This window comes from Pelodiscus sinensis, chromosome 1 (assembly GCF_052426305.1).
Source record: "Pelodiscus sinensis isolate ZL-2025 chromosome 1, ASM5242630v1, whole genome shotgun sequence".
Classification (NCBI taxonomy): Eukaryota; Metazoa; Chordata; order Testudines; family Trionychidae; genus Pelodiscus; species Pelodiscus sinensis.
In genome coordinates, this window is record NC_143052.1 from 21,921,423 (window position 1) to 21,945,357 (window position 23,935).

Here is a 23,935-nt window from a genome sequence, read left to right on the forward strand (position 1 = left end):
TAATATGCAATACTGATTTGACTACCACAGTTCTTGATGTCTGGCAGCAACTGATGGAATTAATAGGAGGGGCACATCTGGATTAGTTTAATCATTTCTCAATCATAATAGGCAATGAAGGAGATGACTAAGTAAAGCCACTTAGGTTGTTTATGAACATCTGGATTTTTAGCCATACTTAGTGTAAATAAGATTTTATCCAAAAAAATCATATTCCATATAGCAAAAAAATAAATCCAAAAAAGTAAAGACGACTCAGACATATAAAGAAGAGATGTTTGTACAAACAGCCGCATGCAGAAAGAGTTAACAGTTTAAATGGCGAAGTTAATTAAGAAATGTGGCTAACTTATCCCCAAGACTCCCAGATATTATGAGAAAAATCTTGACAACCACAAGAGCTGATGAAAAATTTTCCATCAAAGCTGTTTTTCAACAGAAAACAAAATTTCTGCAGAAAATGTCTGCTTATTTGCCACAAAAATTGCATTTTGTTTCATCAACAAATAGTTGACATTTTACACAGAAACTCTCCATATTTTGACTAGCATTAGTGCTGACTTCTAAATGCTCACATTAAATAAGGTTGCTATATTCTAATTAGTAATGGTTGAACTTTAGTGGGTGAATGTTTCCCCAGATTCTCAGATTATTTTGAGTCTTCCTGCCTATGACTTTCCCTGCCCAATACTTTGTGCTTCTGGCCGCACCTGGCTGCAACACTGCCCTTGCAAGAGCTCAGCAGTCTTCCGAGGTATGTCTACACTACAGAGGTTTTTTTGGAAAAACAGTCATTTTTCTGAAAAAAAAAACTTGAGTTATGTCCACACTGCAATCACGTTCTTTTGAAAGAAAATTGAAAGAACAGAGGGGTTTTTCCGACATTGGTAATCCTCATGCTATGAGGTAGAAGCCTTTTTCTGGAAGAGTTTTTTTGGAAAAAGACGTGTGTGGATGGGGAAAAGGGAGTTCTTTCACAAGAAGAGAAAAGAGGAAAAAGCCCAGGTGTCTTGGTGACCACTCATAGTAATCACAGCTTAAATGAGAGATACCATCCATTCAATGTGGACGCTATCTTTCGAAAAGCAGATTGCTTTTTCAATGTGCTTTGGCATTCTGGATGCTTTCTTTCAGAAGAAGTTTTTCCGGAAGATCTCTTCCAGAAAAGCTTCTTCCAAAAGAAGCCAGAAGTATAGACAGCCTCAGAGTACAATCTGAACAGCTCTGAGTCCTCTCCTCCCTGTCCCAGCAGGCTGAAAGAGGACACCCTTACTCTAAATTGTCAGGAGCTTTGAAGGCTCAACACCACCTAGTCCCCTTCTGCAGTCAACTCCTTGCAGCAGCAGGCAGTAATACTGAGCCTACTGCTGTCCAGTCTGAAATTGACAAGATATGGTTTCTATGCTAGTGATGTGGTTTCTATGCTAGTGATGGCCCTCGGGTACAGAGGCAGGGGACAGTCAGACCTGCAGGTCATGCCCTGAAGCACACCTAGAAAGGAGATGAGGGAGGAAGGGAGGAAGATTGTATCAGCTATGGGCTGAAATCATTCTAGCATGTGGGAGAAGAAAGGCTTCAGTTGATTTGTTTGAGAGAAGAGACAGTGGTGGATTAGCCACTGGGCCAATGGGGCCAATGCCCAGGGATCTGAGGCAATTGGGAGGCCCTGGAAAAAAAGGTGCCCCCATGCTTCAGTCCCACTTCCTGGCATGGTTCAGTGTGAGGGAAGTGGACAGAGCAGGTGGACCAGCTTTTCCCTTAAGTTCCAAGTCCTGCCTTAGCTGTTGGATGCCAAGGCCTGAGTCCTTCTGAAGTTGCAATGGGTGAGGGGCATAAAGGAGCAAGGATGCAAGGCCACAGTGAGTAGGGAACATAATGAGGCTGCTCATGTTTGGATGGGGTGGGTAGCTGGGGGAAGGGGTTGGGCTATGGGCAGGGCTGCAGGCAGAAAGGGGAAGTACGAGCCTGGGACTGCAGGTGGAAGGAATGGGAAGGCTCCTCCCACATGCTCTGGTTTAATCTATCTCTGGGGACAAAGAACATTCAGGCTGATTCTCACGGTAGCTAATCAGGTTCTCTTATTCTCTCAAGATGCATCAATGTACATTCCAGGCACCTCTACATACTGCTGCTGGATTTTTAAATCATGTAATTTAAAAACAAATTTGATCAAGTGTCTTTATAAGAATGAACTATACTTTTTCTAGACTGTCTTTTTAAATTATAGAATCATGGGACAATGGGTATGTCTACGTTGCAGGACAAAGTTAAGATATTCAACTTCAGCTATATTAGCTGAAATTGAAGTAGCTTAAATCAGCTTTTGGCGCTGTCTACAATGAAGAAAGTTGAAGGAAGAACACTCTGCCTTTGACTTCCCTTACTCCTCGTGAAAGCAGGGTTACCTGCATTGACTGGAGTGACCCTATGATTTCAAATTAGCTGTTTTAACTAGACTGCTAATTCGAACTCTGGAAGATCGACACGCAGCTTCTATCTTCCTCTGCTGTGTAGACATACCCTAACAGACCTTGTGAGGCCCTTCTAGTCTAATCCCCTGCATTCACTGAAGGATAAAGTATTATCGAGATCATCCCTGAAAGGTGATTCATTGTCTAGGCTGGTTTTAAAAATCTCCAGACACAGAGATTCCACAATCTCTAGGCAATATATTCCAATGCTTAACTGCCCTGACCATTAGGGAGTTTTCCTAATGTTCAACTTAAATTGCCCATCGTGCAATTTAACCTCATTGCTTCTTGCCCTATCCTCAAAGGTTAAGGAAAACAATTTTTCTCTCCACCTCAACAACAACTTTTTGTGTACAGGCAGTCCCCAGGTTACATGGATCCGACTTACATTGGATCCCTACTTACAATCGGGGTGAGGCAACCCGGCACTAGCTGCTTCTCCCCAGCAGACCAGGGAGATGCGAAGCTAGCCCGTCCCCCCCCCCCCCCGCCCCCCCAGCAGACCAGGGAGACGCGGAGCGGCTTTTCTCAGCAGACACTTCAGCTTGAGAATAAAGGACTGAGGGAAGTGAGGTGTGGGAGAATAAAACTGAGCTCTGGAAAATGTTTGGCTAGAGTTTCTCCTACAATATGTACCAGTTCCGACTTACATACAAATTAAACTTAAGAACAAACCTACAGTCCCTATCTTGTACGTAACCCGGGGACTGCCTGTACTTGAAAACTGTTAACATGTCCTCTCTCACAATCAGTCTTCTCCAGTTTAAACAGGTTTTTTTCAATCTTTCCGTATAAATCATGTTTTCTACCCTTTTAATCATTTTGTCACTGTCCTCTAGACTTGCATAGGCTTGTACTATGTTTGCTTTGAGCCTTCCTCTAGGGGAGGATCGATCTCAGAGGATCATGGTGGAGAGTTATATGTTGGCCTTGAAACAACTAATTTGCAGTTTCTCACAAGGGTAAGTCCTCTCTTCAATTTGTTCAATACTTTAAACAAGATTGCAGGGCACTCAGAGAAAAATGGGGAGAGTAATCTTGGAAAATTTCAAGGAGGAATTGGATAACATCTGTGAAATTTCTTCTGTGCCTCTTACACATTTAACTATTTCTTTGAACTAGTTCACAAAGCTGTTAGTATCTCTTTCAAATCCTACTTCTTCTATGGTGCTTAGAGAAGGTCACCTACCTATTCCTAGCAGGTCAGGGCAAAAACGTAACGGTATTTTTAACTGATTCTGAAATTTCATTGTTACCTTTGTCATCCTCCTTTCTTTATAGTCTGTCACACTCATTCTTTATATCTTGTCTCATAATAGAATATACATTCTTCCTTTTAAAGAAATGTCTTCCTTTTTTTCCCTTCTGAATTTATACAGCACTGAGTGAAATAGAACTTCTATGGGCCTTTGAATGATTCCATAATACAATGCAAATACATTGATAAAAAATCACACAATGGTGATATTACAGTTTCTGTGGTAAGAAAAACTATAAGCAAAATGTTTCTGCGTGATAACTTTATTCTAGAAATAGGTGAAAAATTTGAAAAATTCAGAATTTCTAGGAAAATATCATGAACATTGCAAGTACACTTTTGACCATGTCTATTTTGTACAATGTGCCAAGAGATGTAAAGAACATTTTTCTAAACTGGAATGAAACAGAGCAAGTAAATTGTGTTATATCTTGATATTTTTCCTTAGCATATGTTCCAGGCGAACATGTATTGCACTCATTTTCACATTTGGGATGTCATTTTTAAATGCCCAAAGTTGGCCTAAATCTGCCTCTATTGATCTTTAGAGGGAGCAGTGATTTGCACTGCTAAGCAGTTTTGAAGATCACACCCAGTACAGTATTATGTACAATATATATAAGTGCAGTTTGTATGAGAATGCTTTACAGTCAGAATGTTTGTATGAAAATACTTTTTATGAACATGCATAGAAAGACTTCATTAAAATGTGCTTTAACCTTGTGACCAGCTATATTACAATTTGAGAAAGAAGAAAAAACATTCAACATATTCAGGTTATGGAAAAATAACTCCTGATGGCACATGACATCCAGAAACTTCATATTTTTTAATAAGCTGATGACTTGAAAAATGTATATTGAGTAAAGATGCGTGTATCATTCAACAAGGCTTGGGTATACACACTATTTGAGTGACTGCCAAACAGCAATGAATCTCAGCCACTTTAATGTCCTTCATATCTGCCTTGCCCTTGTTCATATCATATCAGGAATCAAACTCAGATGCAATGAGCTATTTACTCCAATATCCTCTATGCCAAAAATACTTCTTAATCTAAATAATATATCAGATTCTTCAGCTCCTATTAATAGGCTCCAAGTGTGCCATATATCGTAAAACATTTGCATTTTTCCTAATGTAATACAGATTTCAAACCACATCCACAGTACATTTGGATGCACATGTCCTTCATCATGATAAGCAAATATTTTTAAGAGGTTCTGGGTGCTTGACTTCAATGGGGTCAGATGGGGTGGAAGACAGAACAATATTTGGCCCCCAGTGTTTTTATTAGGCATTACTTTCGATGAATTACAACTCTTCCTTATATATTTCTAGTATTTTTGATCAAATGCAACCAAAAATTTAGCTGCATAATGCCATTTCTCTGCTTCTAAGCAGACATCTACATGCAAATAAGAAAACATTCAGCTACTTCTTTTTAAACACCCACTTATTAATGTTAATTACTTTTGTGTAAAATAGAGTTCAAAGCATACTTTTTATACAGGTCTGATAATGGGAATTATGCCGTAAATGTATCTTATTCAGTCTTCTGCTACCATAAACACCTATCGGGCCTACTTGGTCTTGCTTCTGTATAAAGGGAATGGACTACATCACCTTTCCTGGTGCCTTCTAGCCCCATTATTCTATAATCATCTTCACATTTTCATAGTTTTCCCTTACAAATCCTCATCTTTTTTACTCGGGTGCCACTTACATACATAACTAGGTTGGCTATTTCCTTTATTTGAAATAGGCTTAGTCATACTGCTAGCAATTAAAAGAAGTGGATTGTTACGTATGTAGCAGTGACATCCTTGTCTATGGCATTTCCCATGTAAGTCCCTGGAGCTGTGCCGATTCGAATCAGCTGAGGATTTGGCCCATATGTATTCAATGTAATCGTTTTGGTTCCCAATCTAACAAACACTTATATGCTCACCTATCATTAAATGTGGGAGTCATCCTGTTTGACTTCTGTGGGACTACTCACATGCTAACAATGAAGCACTTGTGTAAGGTTATGTCTAGACTGCAGGCTTCTTTCAGAAGAAGCTTTTCCAGAAGAGAGTGTCCACACTGCCAAAGTGCATCGAAAAAGTGATCTGTTTTTTCAAAAGATAGCATCCACACTGAATGGATGCTATCTTGCATGTAAGCTGTGATTACTATGGGCAGAATGGTCACCAGGGCACCTGTACTTTTTCCTCTTTCCTCCTCTTGCAAAAGAACTCCCTCTTCCCCGTCCACACATGCCTTTTTCCGAAAGAGCTCTTTCAGAAAAAACCTTCTTCCTTATAGAAAGAGGTTTACCAATGTCGGAAAAACTCAGTTTTTTCGATTTTCTTTTGAAAGAATGTGATTGCAATGTGGATGTATTTGAAGTTTTTTCAGAAAAATGGCTGTTTCTCTGAAAAAAAACTCTGTAGTGTAGACATACTCTGAGGCTGTGTCTAGACTGGCAAGTTTTTCCGCAAAATCATCTGCTTTTGTGGAAAAACTTGTTAGCTGTCTACACTGGCCACTTGAATTTCCGGAAAAGCACTGACGATCTCATGTAAAATTATCAGTGCTTTTCCGGAAAAACTATGCTGCTCCCATTTGGGCAAAAGTCTTTTTCTGAAAGACTTTTACTCAAAAGGGCCAGTGTAGACAGCATAGTACTGTTTTCCGCAAAAAAGCCCCGATCGCGAAAAAGGCAATCGGGGCTTTTTTGCAGAAAACCGCGTCTAGATTGGCCACGGACGCTTTTCCGCAAAAAGTGCTTTTGCGGAAAAGCATCCTCCCAATCTAGACGTACTTTTCCGAAAATGCTTTTAACGGAAAACTTTTCCGTTAAAAGCATTTTCGGAAATTCATGCCAGTGTAGATGTAGCCTGAGTGTTTGCAGTGTTGGGAGTCTTAGAGCATGAGAAAGGGAACACATCCAACATTTTGATATAGGAGGCAATGAACTCTGATCAGATTCTTCCACTCCATCCTTTGTGGAGGCACATCAGAATCCTTTGCAGTCAATATGCATCCCATGACACAAGACCCTCTGCACTGTGTTGTCCTTTTAGGGTAGAAGGTCTGTGGCATTTAGTCTCTAGGACAACATAGAATCTGAGCAGGCACTGCCCATAAAGGAATTGCACCAGAAACAGCAACCCTACTGTTATGTTGCTATGGCAGCCTACCTTGGCCTATACAAGTTTGTGTTTGTCAGAATTCATTGCTACCAGGGGCATTTTGAGATTAAAGGTTATGTAATCATGTGGCGTTGTAGGCACAGTAGTAAGGCATATGTTTGCATAATGATATTAATATTTGTCTTTGTGCTATATGGGTGATTTATAAAAAGGGGTAAATTTCCAAATGCTAACAGAATATATGTGCATAAAGATTAATAGCACTTATATTTTAGAGAAAAATAAATGAATGCCATTTTTTCTTTACCTACCAAAACTTGATGAGTTTGCCTTTGTAACACAAAAGAGCATGAATTAAAATGCTCCTTCTTCGGCTGTACTGTTCTTTCCCCATATGATCAATAGCTATAAAGGAAACACATGATCCTGACATGAGGGTCTGGCAGGGATGGAAGAGATGAAGGGCTTTCTTCCAAAGTGTAAATTGAATATGAAATTGTTTCACAGACATGTGGCATTAAACACAGACATATGCAGGGATTGGTGTGGAGCTGGACTACCTTAGGGAAACCATGCAGGATCCATATTCCTTGGAAATTCCCCTGCTGATTGGCCCATTTTGTAGCCCTAATGCATGTGGAGGGCTAGTCTTCTGAGCTCAGAGACTGGAGTTCCCCCTGGCCACTGCATGGTGTGTTCAAACTCAGGGGAAGACTCCTATACTCTCCATTCCCAGAAAAGCCATGGTAAAAGCAAATAATCTTTAAATGCAAGCTTTGCGTCTGGCCTTCTATAAAACCTGCTGTGCAGACATAGCCCATCAACATCCCATCAGTCATTGAAATGTCAGGGCATACCTGGCACATTCAGCAGCACAGCAGGTGCATTCTTCATGAAAGAAAGAGCCACAGTAATCAGCAGTGGAGCAGATAATGAGACCTGAAATCATTATTTATTTTTACAAAACTTTATTTTTTTATTTAATTTAACCTCTAGTAATAGACTTTAACCTCTGTTCTGTAGTGCATTAAGCATAGGCAGCAAAATAGCTCTCCATGGCATGCGTGGACCATGTCTCATATTGTTTCAACTTTCTCAGCCATGACTTCCAGCATGATATCTGACACATTTAAAATACATGGAGGGTGGTATAAAAATGCTGTGTCATTTTTTTAAAACTGGCACATTCTTGACTGAGCTTCAGTTTAAAAGGACACAGAAAAAAATCCTTTTGTCAAATATTCTGTAAAGTTGGAGCTGTTTCCTTTGACCTCTAAATTTTATATCTCTGATGAGGACTTGAAGAAATAGAAAACAGAGAGCCAGAATCTGAGCTCAGTTACCCGAGAGAATATCAGAAGTGTCTTCACCGAAGCCAACTGGCTGTGAGTCTATTTCATTGTATTTATACTCATGTAACTGAGTTTTATTTTGCTGCAACTGAGATCAGGATCTGCCCTTTGATGTATACATTTGTGGTACGTATATTTACACAACATTTTTTTATTTTATTTTTAATAGAATGCATATGTGTAGAACATCTAGTTCGGCAGAGCCTCAAGATACTACTGCAATACAAATAAACAATATTTTAGCATTTGTGAACAGGACTGCTTAGACAGTCTTGCTCACTGAATTTCTGTGTTAGGTAGTCTCTGTGACTGAATTTCTGTGTAAGAAAAATTATTGACAGTACCTAGGAAATCAGATTAAAGGGGCAGTCTAATCTATTTGAGGTAAGGTTGATTTTAATAAATGCAGAAAAAATAATATTTCTCAAGAACTGTATACAAATGTAAATAATTGTATTTTGTATTTTGATTGGCAGAGGACCATTATTAGCCATTCTGCACAAAGATTTCATAGCTATTTTTCTAAATAATTGTACAGCCATTACATGTATCTTTGCATTTATATTTTCACCTTTCCTCAGAACTCTCTGTCCATTTGTTCCCAAATGGCTGCCTCAAGTTCTGGCCCCAACTCACACTGATATTAAATACACTTTGAACAGGCACAGTTATCTAATCAAAATAAATTATCTAAGTGAAGAAATAAAGGTGGGGAGAAAGGAGAAAAGTCTTCCTTGAAGTAAAAAGAGAGGCTCATTTAGGACCCTAACTATGTATCATTTTGACTGTCTTTAGGCACCCATGTTTGGAGATGTTGATCTGTTTCAAAACAACTGTACCTGTATAAATACTGCTTGAAGTGATACATCTGCAAAATGCCTGAGGTAGGATGGAACAGAGTATTATGTGTAACAGCCCATCACAAAATGGCAGCCGCTGTAGAAAAGTTTGCTCAAGCTATAGCCGTTTTTAGATTGCATTGTGATCTACTCATGGATAATGGGTACTCATTCTAAATTTAGCCATTAGCACAACTAAATGGGATATTAGCATTACTGAAGCCATCTAGAGATCACCGCAGATCCTTATGGTGATTGGGTAGCATGCATAAATTAGCCTCTGCAATTTTGGCTACGCTCACAACTTTCCAGAAGAAACATAACAAGGTTATGAGGTTCAACAAGTTTTTACAAGACCATAATTGATAGGCGTTAACTTTGCCTCCATGAAAATGTAGCTTCTTGACACACAAAAGACATATTTTCCAGGAAGGAGAGGGTCTCCCACAAGGTGTGTACCATATCCATTAACGAGTGCTGATTGACAAAATTTTGATTAATTCTTAATTCACCCGCAAGGTTCAGAACCCCTTCTTGCCACACACATAATTTATAATCAGTCAACATGTTTTAGCAGACTCTGAATGTTGTTTAGAAAAATGTCTGACACATCAATAGGCTATTTTTCTATGCATTAGTCTTATGCCAAAAATTTTAAAATGCATACAAAAATATTGAGACAGAATTTCAGACATAATTTTGTTTCATAGATGCATACATTTTAAAGGCAGATTTGATCATCTAGTCTAATGTCTGGCATAGCATAGGCCCAAGAATCTCACCCAGTAATTTCAGCATCAAGACCGTACATTAGAAAGATGCATACTCTTGATTGAAGAAAAATGGTGACCCTATCACATCCCAAGGTAACTTGTTCCAAAGCTTAATAGCCTTTAATGTTCAAAATTTGTGCCTTATTGGTATTCTGAAATAGGACTCATTTACAGAAAATAGTTCACAATTTAATTTCCTGGACTTTATAACTCACTGTCCAGTGTCTGTGGTTTCCCCCACCTATGTGCTTAATCCCACAGAGGATATGATTTTGTTAAAGCTCTCAGCCACATATCTTAGGAGCTCATACTTTTAACTCCAAAGATCTCTAGAATGACAGTATACTCATCTCTCTGCCTTCTGTCATATGCATTCCCCCCAATTCTCAGGTCTCTAGCTGTCACACAGTCCATTCAGGATGAAATAATATGCTTGTTCCACTCTAAGCCTTTGTCTATAATGCCATATCGATTTATGTTATACAACTACAGATATGCGAATAACATAGCTGAAGTTGACGCACTCAGGTCTGCTTACAGCAGTAACTTCACAGTGTCAATTTGACAGCTGACGCTCTCCCACTGACTCTACTTATATTTCTCAGTTTGGTGGAAACACCAGGAGACCAGTCAGCTGTTGATTTATCACATCTATATTAAATGCAATAAATCTATCCCCGTTGTATTGATTGCTGCCTGTTGATCCAGCCCATAGTGAAAACGCGCCCTGCACTGCCGTCCCCTGGTACTAACTGATTGCCTTGGCAAATCTTACTCTAGATTCACATACTATAGTACTTTTCCATCCAGAGCAATGACTGTCATAACCAGTGACAAACAATCTGAAATATTTAGACCAAAAGTTTTGCATAGAAAAACATGCATCTTAAGAACAATAAAAGAGACCACACCCTTGCCTAGTATGTAATCATCTTTCACACTGGGACACTGGTAAGACTAACTACCTACTGATTGTTCTGAAGGCTCTAAATCAGCTTGTCCCCCCTTTACAGAAAGCAAACCACTTTTGAAATGTTGATGGCCTTTAAACCTGGAAACTTCCCTCTTTGGCAAACAAGGCTTTTTAGAGACAGGATCTTTGATATTAATAAGTTTCCTCAATGTCTCTCAAGTATATGTTTGGGTATACTTATCTGAGAACCCATTGTGTCACCTCCCTTCAAATGAGTATTATATTAATATGAATATTAAATACATATAATAAATATCGTACTACTCCAATATAAGTTAGATCAATAACCAATATACAATAATTTCCCGTTTGACCAAGTTTGCAGATGACACTAAGCTACGGGGAGAGGTAGATATGCTGGAGGACAGGGATAGGGTACAGAGTGACCTGGACAGATTAGAGGTTTGGGCCAAAAGAAATCTGATGAGGTTCAACAAGGAGAAGTGGAGAGTCCTGCACTTGGGACAGAAGAATCCCAAGCATTGTTACAGGCTGGGGTCTGAGCGTGTGTCGATAGAGAGATGTAGATTAGGCACATCAGAATGGCTAGTTAAGCTAGGATTTAAATATCCTGCACCTCATTAGCATTAACATGGCTGCCGCTTTTTTTCGAAATTGGGGGTTGTTTTTTTTTAAAAAGCAGTCTAGATGCAGATCTGTCAAAAATAAAGCCTTTTTCGACAAATCTTGTAAACCTCATTTTTTGAATAATACAGGATCTGTAGAAAAAGGCTTTATTTTTGACATATCTTCATCTAGACTGCTGGTTTTTCGAAAAAACTCTGTTTCGAAAAAAAGCTGCAGCTATGTTTATGCTAATGAGGTGCAGAATATTTAAATCCCTGCTTCATTAGCAATTTCGATGTTCTTGATTTGCATCCCTCTGCTGACAGAGGGTTGAAGTCTAGATGTAGCCTGAATGGCTAAGCAGCAGTTCAGCAGAGAAAGACCTGGGGATTACAGTGGATGAGAAGCTGGATATGAGTCAACAGTGTGTCCTTGTAGCCAAGAAGTCTAATGGCATATTAGGGTGCATTAGGAGGAGCATTGCCAGCAGATCCAGAGAAGTGATTATTCCCCTTTATTCAGCTCTGGTGAGGCCACATCTGGAATATTGTGTCCAGTTCTGGTCCCCCACCATAGAAAGGATGTGAATGCATTGGAAAGGGTCCAGTGGAGGGCGACCAAAAGGATTAGGGGACTGGAGCGCATGGCCTATGAGGAGAGACTGAGGTATTTGGGTTTGTTTAGTCTGCAGAAGAGAAGAGTGAGGGGGGTGAGGGTTGACAGCAGCATTCAACTTCCTGCAGGTTCCAAAGAGGATGGAGAAAGGCTGTTCACAGTAGTGACGGATGGCAGAACAAGGAGCAATGGTCTCAAGTTACAGTGGCAGAGATCTAGGTTGGATATTAGGAAAAACTTTTTCACTGGGAAGGTGGTGAAGCATTGGAATGGGTTACCTAAGAAGGTGGTGGAATCTCCATCCCTAGAGTTTTTTAAGTCTTGGCTTTACAAAGCCCTTGCCAGGTTGATTTAGTTGGGATTGGTCCTTCCTTAGATAGGGGGCTGGACTTGATGACCTCCTGAGGTCTCTTCCAGCTCTATGATTCTATAATTCTATGATCTGTAGTATTCATAAAATTGTTATATCTCTGTATTCATAACATTATTACATATCAGCTCCACATCTGTTACACCTTGTCACAACGAAAATTGCGTACCTTATTTTGACTGAATTTTGAAATAGCATCTACACAGCGCCAAATTTCGAAATAATGCGCTATTTCAAGACATCCCTTAAGCACTTGTGGAACAAGGCTTACAGGGATGCCAAAATAGATTTCAAAATAGCGGAAGTGCTATCTTTAAACAGTCCATATTTAAAAGACATGGGATAACTATTTTCAGATATTTCCGGTATCCTGAAATAGCCCCACTTTGTAGATGTACCCTATAAAACCATTAATATGGACTCCCATTAAGGAGTGCTTTTGCTCACCCAGGCTCTGAGATAATAACCTCTCTTGGGATAGGCTTATGGGACTTTGACTTTTACTTTTCTGTTATTTTTCTGATTAAACCCATATCCCCAAAAAGGTATTGACTGGATGAGCACCTGTATGACATTTCTGTAAAAAAGCCTTTAAGAAGGAGGACAAAGACCAGGTGAATGAGCACTCCAGCCACAAAAGGTTGGATTGCCGGGACATTACCTGGACATTCAGGCTACATCCACACAAGAAGGTTTTTGCGCAAAAAGAGCTGGTTTTACGCAAAAAATGGTGGCGCGTCCATACCTCAAGCATGCTTTTGCGCAAGTAAATAAGCAGAACAGAAGGCTTTTGGTGGCACAATTATTCCTCTCCCCATGAGGAATGACTTCTTTTGCGCAAGAGTTCTTGTGCAAAAAGGCAAGTGTGGACACTCCATAGGAAACCCCTATCGGAAAAAGCACAGGTGCTCTGATGGCCATTCTATGAATGGCTATCAGAGATTTCTTGCACAGACACTGTCTTGCACAAGAGCACATCACTTTTGCGATGTGCTTTGAGGTCTGAACGCACTTTTACGCAAGAAGTTTTTGCGGAAGAACTCTTCCTCAAAAGACTTCTTGCGCAAAAACCCTGCAGTGTAGACAAAGCCTCAGAGTTTGGGCTTCTGTGTCCAGCTGCCATATTAGGATTGATAGGTGCCTAGTTTTTGGGGACCTGGCAATCCTAAACAACACCCATATCTAAAGCCCAGTTAACATTTGATGGTAGGGAGGCCTATGTCCATCAACCCACTCCATCCAGGGACACCTCTGACATGCAGGTAGGGTTGCCAGATGGTTTAACCAAAAATACCGAACCCCCCCCCCCCCCAAAAAAAAACACTGGGGAAAAAATTCTGTTGAGGGGGGAAAAAAAGAGGGAGACCAAAGTTGTTGAGAAAAAAAAAGGACACAGAGAGTTATAAAATAAAATAAAATAAAATAAAATAAAATAAAATAAAATAAAATAAAATAAAATAAAATAGCATTAAAACAGCATGCCCCTTTAAGTTCATGCAGAGTCAGAATAGGGATAGGAAGAGGGAGAAGTTGAACACTAAGACCCAGGGAAGGCATTACTTCCCCTTGCTTCAGATCTTTAGGTTTTTTGCCAGCAGCCATCTTGTTTTCTTGGTCTAGCCAGAAGGCAGCTTCCCTTCGGAACCAGGTAAGCAGGGGGTCCGGGGTCTGAGGGTGGGGGCCTGGGGGCCCGGGGTGGGGTGGGGTGGGGGATAGGTCCGGTTGCTGAGTGTGTCGTAGGGTTGCCAGGTGTCTGATATTTTCGCCTCCTGGCAGGGGGAAAAAAAACAGAAAATACCAGAAGTTTTAGGTGTCCGGTATTTTCTGAATTTTTTTTTTTAACTAGACAGGAGGTGAAAATACCGGACTGTCCAGGTCAATACCGGACACCTGGCAATCCTACATGCAGGGGTGCAGAGGAGTAAGTAATAGAGGTAGGGCCTTGGAGGAAGAGGCAAGGTAGGGCCAGGGCCTTGGAGATCTGGTTATCAGGTGTCAACCCTAACAACAGGGTGCTCAAGGACAGTCAATTCATCTACCAATACCTAAATCATTCAGGTTTTTATTTCACTTACATGGCTGGGAACTCCAGAGTCAGACAAACACAAAAAACAATATCTTAAAAGGTACCAAGAAAAATTGAGAGTCTGTGCAAATCACAGTGTGAATGGGTTTCTTGTGAGCACTCAAATTGGCAACCACATTCTGCCGCATTTGAGGTTTAGGAATGGCTGACAGTGCAGACTCTGGAAATGCAATATAGCAATCTAACCTCAAATTACCAAAAGCCTGACTTACAGTAGCAAGATCCACATTTTTTTAAAAAAAGTTTAAACTCCTAATCAAGCATAGATACTAGAAGGAACTCTTGGCCACCATTACCTTCTAGAGCTCCAGCAGCATGACAAGATCTTAAAAAACATCCAAATAGCAGATCTGAGTAACAAAACCCCCATTCTGCAGAGTGGTACTACAGTAGAGGTGCTACTAACATACACACACACACACGCTTCTACCTACAACTGCCTTCTTACTATACATTGACACAATTTATATTAAAGGCCCTTAATAGTGCTTCCCTTCATGCACTACGAGTTGGGGTTGGTCCTGCTTTGGGCATGGGATTGGACTCGATGACCTCCTGAGGTCTCTTTCATCCCTAGGAATCTATGATTTTATGATTCATGTAATTAGCTTCCCACAAGGTCTTGAATATTAAAAATGCTTTAAAATTGCAATGTGCGTGCAACATATTCATTTCCAAAGCCATCTAGCAAATGCCATCTCTAAGATAAGAGGTAACTGTTTTGGATTATCTTTTATTTGTGTAGAAAAACAGCTTTATACAATAAATATTTTTCATATCTTCTTCATTGTTTTCACATTGTAGGAAAAGAAGGTGTTCTTTTCAATTGATTCTCCAATGAAATCAACATGGATTCAGAAAAGATGCTTTTACACAACTCTCTGTCAGTTTGGAAAGTTTGTTAAAGTTCATGAAGGCCAGAAAACCTCCTGTGTGACTGGATCACATTCCTTTCTCGGATTTATTCTATGGGGAACAATGGTGAAAGAATGAGTGAATTGACCTTTTGCTTTTTCTAGTTCTAATCTTCTGATTATGTAATGTACTGCACTGTTTCTTGTTTAATCATTTCCCCTTGTTTCTTGCTTTAAAAGGGTGATTGAGAATGATTTGCCTTTTAGAATCAGTGCATCTAAAGAAGTGAACAATGATTTTCATCTTTTAAAGGTAACTAAAGATTGAGAGAAATCATTTGGCACATCATTAATATAGAAGTGTTTACTGAGCACAGTGGGAAAGTACATGTGATTTCATTGCTGGACTACTTTTTCATTAGGCAGGCTAATGCACCTGAGAGAGCTAGAAAGGAGGGCCAGAATGATGTTATGCAATTCTGCTTCACACAAAAAACCCAGCCCTAAAGTTTTAAGATTGGATTTAGTGCAGGGCTGTTTTTAAGGCTCATAAGTAAAGATAAAGTGAAACTCTGTACTTGCCAAATCACTTTTAACTGACTAACCTCTCTAGCCCCTCTTAAAGTCTCAGACCTTCATTTAACCATCTAGATCCTATCAAATTCATGGAATCCTCTAAGCAAAAAGTAATAAAATATTCTCACTTCAAGTTTGTGTGTGATCTAATGATTACACGGAGAGATCATAACTAGAGGATAGCTAGGAGTGACTGAAGGTAGTAACATGAACAGAGGGCAAAAGGCAAACAAACATATTGAATTGCAGCAAATGGAATAGAGAAAGAAATAGAGCCAAGGTTTAAGAGGGGAGAGAATTCCCCAAAGAGGCTGCCCTAAAAAACCTACCATCACCATAGCTAGGGAGGAGCAGAGCATTTGGAAAAGTGTTCTTGCACTGAAGCATGTGACTGTAGATTCATATCACTGCTTCACCTCCTGTCGGTTATCTTCCCATTCAGGGAGGAGGTAAAAAGTATAGTGTTCACTTCTACCAATGATGAATTCTATTGTTTCAGCATCATTGCTTTTTCTTCTCAATTAATTCATTGCACAGCTTGCAAACCGCATAGGCAAAAAATGGATCTCTCTCACAGCTGACAGTATGCCTTTATCCTGCCCCTCCCCCCCCTTTATATTTGTTATCTATTGTCCGCTCACATGGAATGCTCCTTGAAAGGGACTCTTGGAACAATTAGGCCATTTCAATGCCTGCCTTTGTAAAGGCAAGAAACATGAAGACTTGAACTTTGTAAGTACAGGTGACATCTACGGGCTGGTGAGTGGTGAGTCGTGAGTCAGAGAACACCCAATTCTACCTCAGCTATGTTCTGCAGATGTCTGGTAAGTTAATGAAGTTAAGTTCCTGAGGGGCTGAGAGTCTCCTCTGCACTTAACTCTTGATCCCCTAGTATTTGGATTCCTCCCTCCCAAACTGGGACTCTTCAGATCTGCATCTATTCTCTGTATTTGTTACAGCAGGATGCCAAAATATTTTTTTCTCTCAATGGCTGGTGAGTGGGATGTACATCAGGCTGCTGGGAAGTGTCCTGGGACTGCCAAGATAAGTGGGCCCCTAAGCAGGGTTGTGGGATATTTGTGAGGAGGGAAAGGCATTCTGGAGCCCATGGAGGAGGGGGCCAAAGGTTCATAAGCAAAGGTATGGAGTAAGACCTTTGTCTTACTGGGTGTCTCACTCAGTGTGCCCAGCTGGCCTTTGGGAGGACACATTAGCATATTGATGCCCAAATAGTCCTTTCCATCACCTTAGTCTTAATTCACACCTTCAGATGCTTAATTTGACTTTTAGTACTTGTAGCCTGTAGGGAGGTGCCTGTTGACAATATGAGCTCTTACATATTTTTATTCTATTTGAAAACAAATCAACATTGGACAAATTTACACAGAGTCATGATGGCCTGTCCCTCACTGACCATTTTTAAACCAGGATTGGATGCTTTCCTAACAGATGTGTGCTAGGAATTATTTGGGGAAATAATTGGTCCCACAACAATAACAATGGTCCCTTGTAGCTTTGAAATATATGAATCTCAAATACATGGGGACAGATTCTTGCCTCTATTCTGACAGCACAAAGTATCTGGAACACTGGAGAATCTGGTACTCTCAGGGTTTTCTGTGGGGGTAATTATTGGATGGAATACAGACTCCATAGTAAGTAATTAACATCTGTGCCATCTCCTCCTAATCTCCAGTTTAGGATGTCCCTGGAGGAATGGTGTCATTGTGCATTTGAATGCCTCTTTGATCCCAAAGTGCTGCAATAACTTTTAGGGGCTCTTGTCAGGCAACCAAAAATACTGCCACCCTTCCTCCCCCCACTCTGTCGGGGCACTGGCTATGTCCCTGTTAACCGCAGGATTAGCTGGGTATAAAGATGGTTTATCATGTTTGTTTTACCATTCCTGAGCAGATTGGAAACAGTCAAGCTCATCATGTAGATACATTAAACTAGTTAGGTGTCCCCCTAAGCAGGGTTATGGGATATTTGTGAGGAGGGAAAGGCATTCTGGAGCCCATGGAGGGGAGGGGCCAAAGGTTCATAAGCAAAGGCATGGTGTGGAGACACTTTGCTGATTTAAAGAGACAGTTTTCTTACTGGGTGTCCCAATGATCAAAGAACAGGTTATACTTTATAAATCCATGAACTAATTTAGCTATATGTGGCAGATATTGATATCATTTGTCACATTTCTTACTTTAGAACATTCCTTTCAAGATAATAGAAGGGAAAAGCTAAAGTTGATTCCAAATGTGAGAGGTGGTTATAACATTTTGTTGTCACCCAAAGACTCATTTTGACAGTTGCATGTGGTGAGCCTCTACTGAAACAATGGGTAAATACCAGCTCACAGACCACATCCAGTTAGAATAATAGAATAATAGAATCAATAGGGTTGGAAGAGACCTCAGGAGATCATCAAGTCCAACACCCTGTTGCTAAAAGCAGGACCAACCCCAACTAAATCATCCCAGCCAGGGCTTTGTCAAGCTGGGACTTGAAAACCTGTAGGGATGCAGATTCCACCACATCTATCATGGTTTGCCAAGGTTAGGTACTGGCAGATCATCACCATTATATTTAACTGCACCTCTACTGGGATGGATGGTTGCAGCACTTGTTGGCTGTAAATAATGGTTATAACCATTCCTGGCTAGTGGGAGCTGTGGGAAGTGGTTCGGACTGAGGGCTTATTTAGACTACTGGGAAAAGTTGAAAGAAGATATGCAGATTCTGCAGGAATTTGCATATCTTCGGATCGCACTTTTGAAAGCAGAGCTTTCGAAAGTGAAAGTAGTTTAGATGCAGCTTTTTCAGCGACCCTCTCCCCCTTTGTTGAAAAGCAGCGTAAACCTCAATTTTTGAGGAAAAGAAGTTTTTTGACAAAGGGGGGTCGCCAAAAATGCTGCATCTCAACTACTTTCACTTTCGAAAGCTATGCTTTCAAAAGTGTGATCCAAAGAAGATATGCAAATTCCTGCAGAATCTGCATATCCTCTTTCAACTCTGCTTTCGAAAGTGTGATTGGAAGAAGTGCAATCTTTTGACTGTTCCTGGTAGTCTAGATAAATCCTGGGATACCACTTCCCACAGCTCCCATTGGCTCTGAACTGCATTTCACAGCCAATGGGAGCTGCAGCTGCCCATACCTGAGGAAGCACAGATAAATATAGTGGTGGTGGCCTGCCAGGGGTAACCCTAGTAAACTTCTGACATCTTATTGCCCTCCACTGCTCAACTGGCTGAAGGCATGGCATGCCATAAATGGCATACGAGAGCTAGAAAGACCAAAAAATCTTGTACTCCCCATTGTGAAAATATTGTAAGAATGTAAATTGGTCAGGTACATTAACTTGTTCAAGGAACATATTTTTCTCTGACTGTAATATTATCAAATAGATTAGAAGGCAATATTATACAGACAGAGACCACTGATGAGAGTGTTACAGGCCCTCTTCTGTGCCTCACCAGCAAAGAATATGCATTTGTAGAGCTTAGCTCTGGACTGAAACAGCTCATACTTTTAGGTCTCATGGTTCTTGGTGCAATCCCCAGTGTACTGGATAGGGTGGCAGGCATTACACATTATAGGTATGCAGGGAAATCTATAGTATTGGCTATCTATAGCCCACGTCTACACAGCAGGCAGTTATTTTGAAATAATGTCAAAATACTGTCAAGCTTCAGGACTTCTTACTCCGACTCCTGTAACCTCATTGTACGAGGTCTAAGGCTACATCTACACTACATACTTATTTTGAAATAAGCTATTCCAGAAGAAATACTCTGAAATAGCTTATTTTGAAATAATGCATCTACCTTACAGGAAAGCCTCAAAATTAGTCCAAGGCAGGCTTCCCTAATGTGGATGTGCTACCTCGATTTAGACCCCAGGAAGTACTATGGAGCAATTACTTTAAATGGCCTTGGGGAGGAGCTATTTTGAAATAGCAGCAATGGAGCATCCACACTACAGCTATTTCGAAATAGCAGTTTCAGAAGAGGCATTATTCCCCATGGAATTAAGTTTACAGAAGTTGGAATAAGCCATCTGTTATTTGAATTTATTTCAAAATAATGCTGCTGTGTAGATGCACCCTAAGGACTACACAGTAGGGCTTTAGCAAAGATAAGGTATGCAAATTGAGCTATGTCAATTGCATAGCTTATTTCAAAATTGGGAGTGTCTACACAGCATTTTGAAATAGAGCACTTTTCCTCTGAATTCCCTTGCTCCTCAAACCATGAGGGTTACAGGAGTTGGGGTAAGAAGTCCTCCAGCTTGACAGTATTTCAACATTATTTTGAAATAACTGTCTGCTGTGTAGACACAGTTATTGGAAAAACCACTAGTTATTTTGAAATAATGGTGCTGTATAGATGTACCCAAGAGTTAACTGTTTAAAATAATCACATTGAAATACTTGTAAAAATTGAAGATGTTTTATTTGACCTTCAGTTAAAGACCACTCATCACCAGGCAAGATATTTTTATGGTTCTTTGGATGTGGATTTGAGAGATTGCCTGTATGAATGTAAGCCTATAACCTCTGGGCATATCACACTATTTTGAAAATGTCCTTTGCATAGGAACAGGTAATTGGACCCCAGAAGCTTCACTAAGCAAGAATTTTTCCAACGGGAATGAAAGCTTCAAGAGACACAGGTTATAATTCTGCTTTGTACTCTGGCTGGCACATTGACAGTTGAATAAAACACACATGCTACAACTGCAAGCACAAGTGAATCTAGTCTGGAGTATACACACATAGCAAATCAGTACCTCAAAGGTTTCCCAAATCTGAAAGAAAGCCATAAGGTTAATATGCATTCTTAACCTCTTTTGAAGCATTTCCTCCTGGGATAGAAAGGGAGGGGTTACACATATTAGATCAAGCATTTGGAACATTCTGTTTCTGATTCCACTTCTCATATAACTCACAGTTCCAGTCCTGGGATATGTTATGTCCAGCAAATAACAATTATCTAGATTTCTGAGTTGGAACATGGAACATTGTAAACACAAAACCTTCAGGTCTAAAATGACCCTAACATTTGCTTTGTGGTGTTCTGTGTTTCAGTGACTTCACATTAATATAAAGCATTATGTGAAAGTCACTCTAGCTTCTGACTCCTGCATTGTCACCAGTAAAGCTGTGTGGGATACCCACTTGCCCTTTAATTTCTGCTTAGTTATACCTTCATTGGGGTGATAACTGAGGACAGAATACAGTCCTGCAAATGAAATATATTTAACAATTCCACTGATTATGTGAGAGCACATTACCTCAGAGCTGTGTCTGCTATGTAATACTAACAAGAGCAGAAGCTTATTTTTGTCAATGAAAGAATCAAACCTGACATTATAATACAGGTCTGTTGTGTAGGAAGGTATCATTTTCTAATCGACTCTTCAGAGCAGGACTACACTACTGTACCAATTTATGTAAGAAGGTCATATCTACAAACCCATCCACACAAGGAGATTTAAAAAAAAATCTGTGAGGGTATGTCTACACTAAAGCAATATTTCGAATTAACTTATTTCGAATTAGTTAATTCGAAAGAAGCTAATTTGAAATAATGCATCTAGACCCAAAAACTAATTCAAATTAGTGTTTTGCTAATTTGAAATAGCGCGTCCATACCTATTGGATGCTGGGTCATGTTTAAGGGTAGCTGAAACCGGTTCCAGCAGGCCATCAGGTCAGTAGTTGCTTTGTGTGGCTGTTGACTGAGGCTATTTGAGGCTCGAGCTTAAAAGGACCCCCCTGGACAACTGGTTCTCAGCTTTCCTGCTTGCTTGCCAACCTCACCGAGGGACAGCAAAGCGTTTTCCTCTCCATCTGCTTTGGTCGCTCTCCTTTGGGACACCACAGCACTCGGAACCATGGAGCCAGAGCCGTCCATGGGCACTATGGTGCTCAGGCTGAATGTCTTGCTGCAAGCCTGGCAGCAATTGCTGGAGGTTGCCTGGCACCTTCTGCTGCAGGCCAGCCCCTTGGTCCTCGCCCTGCCCCTCCTGAGGGCTCTGGAGAAGCAGCACCTGGATGCCAGAGTGCCCTGCCGCAACTGGCACCTGGACACCAGCAGTGACTGGTGGAACCACATCATCCTGGAGCACTGGGGAGACCAACAGTGGACCCAGAAGCTTCCTGGAGCTCTGCGACTGGTTTGCCCCTGCTCTGCAGTGACGGGACACATGCATGAGGCCCATCATTTCCCTCCACAAGCGAGTGGCCATCGCCTTCTGGAAGCTTTCCATGCCAGATAGCTACCGATCCATCAGGAACCAGTTCGGCGTGGGGAGATGCACCGTTAGAGTGGTGCTCATGCAGGTACGGCACTCACCAGCCACTGGGCCAGGACGAGGGGCTGCAAGGAGGACGTGGCCTCCCCAGGGAAAACGGGGGGGGGAGGAGGTGGTGTAAGTGCCCTCCCCGGGTGGGGTCAGTCCATTCCGGCTGCATTACAGACCACCCGCAGTGGCCAGGATTGCAGCGGGGGTTGCTCCTGGGAGTGGGGCACGGGGCAGTGGTGGGGAAAGAACACTCCCAGCCACCCAGGCACTCCAATGACTCTTGGTTTTCTGTGTCTCTCTGTAGGTGGTGAAGGCCATCAACAGGGTGCTGCTCCGCAGAGTTGTCCACCTCACCGACCTGGATGCGGTCATCCAAGGGTTCAGCACCCTCGGCTTCCCCAACTGTGGAGGGGAAATCAATGGGACGATCATCCCCATCTGTGCCCTGGACCACCAGGCCTCCCTTTATATAAACAGGAAGGGGTACTTCTCCATGATCCTGTAGGCCATGTCTGACCATCAGGGCCAGTTCACGGACATCAATGTGGGCTGGTCAGGCAAGGCACACGATGCGTGGGTATACTGCAACTCCGTGTGCTAGAGGCTTCACGCGGGGACTTTGTTCCCCGAACACCACATCAGGGTCGGGGACGTGGACATGCCAGTGTGCCTGCTGGGGGATGAGGACTACCCCCTACAGCCCTGGCTCATGAAGCCCTACATGGTATACCTCAGCCCCTGCCGGCAGGCCTTCACTGCCAGGCTCAGCAGGGCCCACATCAAGGTCGAGGAGGCCTTTGGCCAACTGAAAGCACAGTTTAGGTGCCTCCTCACCCACCTCGACCTCTCCCAGCACAATATTCCGCACATGGTGGCAGCATGTTGTGTGCTGCACAATTTGTGTGAGAGGAAGGGGAAGGCTTTCCTGCCAGCCTGTACAGCAGAGGCTGACTGCCTGGCGGGCCAGTACGCACAGACCTGCACGGCTGCCAGCCGGGAGGCCCTTTGGATATCTGTCCGCATCCGGGAAGCACTGCAGGAGAGCTTCCAGGCGGACAAGGACTGAAATCCTCCTGGCATGCCCCACTGGGGCCTGGGGCTGTACATTCCTCCCCCATCTCCTTCTCCTTTCTGCTCCCTAACCCCCCTTCTTGATCTACAATAAAAACACCTGTGTTGCCACAAAAAACTCTCTTTATTTCACATAACTGGGGTGGGGGAAAGTTGGGAACGAGGGTAGAAGAGAGGAGGGGGGAAACTGGGAGGAGGAATCTGGAAGGGGGAGGCAAGGGAAGGAAGGGGGAGGGAAAGCTCAGGGTTGGGGATCTTGCTGGCCATCCCATCTTGCAGCACTGTGGGTGTGGGGGTGTCGCCGGAGAGTGTGTGTGGAAGGTGGGGCAGGAGGGGTGTGGAAGAAGCGGGAGGGGGAGCAGGAGCAGGAGGAGGAAGGATAGGTGGGGCAGCCACAGGGGCTGGAGCAGCAGGAGGCAGCAATCAGTCCGCCAGGGCCTGCAGGTGCTCGCGGAGGGCACGAACCTGCTCCCAGATCTCTCTCATGCTCTCCTGCGCAGCTGCAGGTGCTCTTGCACCCACTGCTCCTGGCTGTGGACCTGCCATCCCTGCAACCGCAGCTGCTGCCTCTGGAACTCCTCCAGGTTGCGGGTGTGCCTGCTGACCCGGGTGTGGGTGGATTGTCCAGGCGGGGTGGTGTGTCCTGCACTCGCAGGTGCTGCAGCTGTGGTGAAACAAGAGAAGTG

General features: G+C 42.0%; 1 long non-coding RNA gene across 1 annotated transcript; it reads left to right on the forward strand.

Moving 5' to 3' along the window:
- Positions 1-7,959: 7,959 nt before the first annotated feature.
- LOC106731564 (uncharacterized) lies at positions 7,960-18,577 on the forward strand. The gene is made up of 3 exons (XR_001367827.4): positions 7,960-8,347; positions 9,017-9,105; positions 15,249-18,577. It is a non-coding gene; the product is annotated as an uncharacterized LOC106731564 (long non-coding RNA).
- The last annotated feature ends 5,358 nt before the right edge of the window (positions 18,578-23,935 follow it).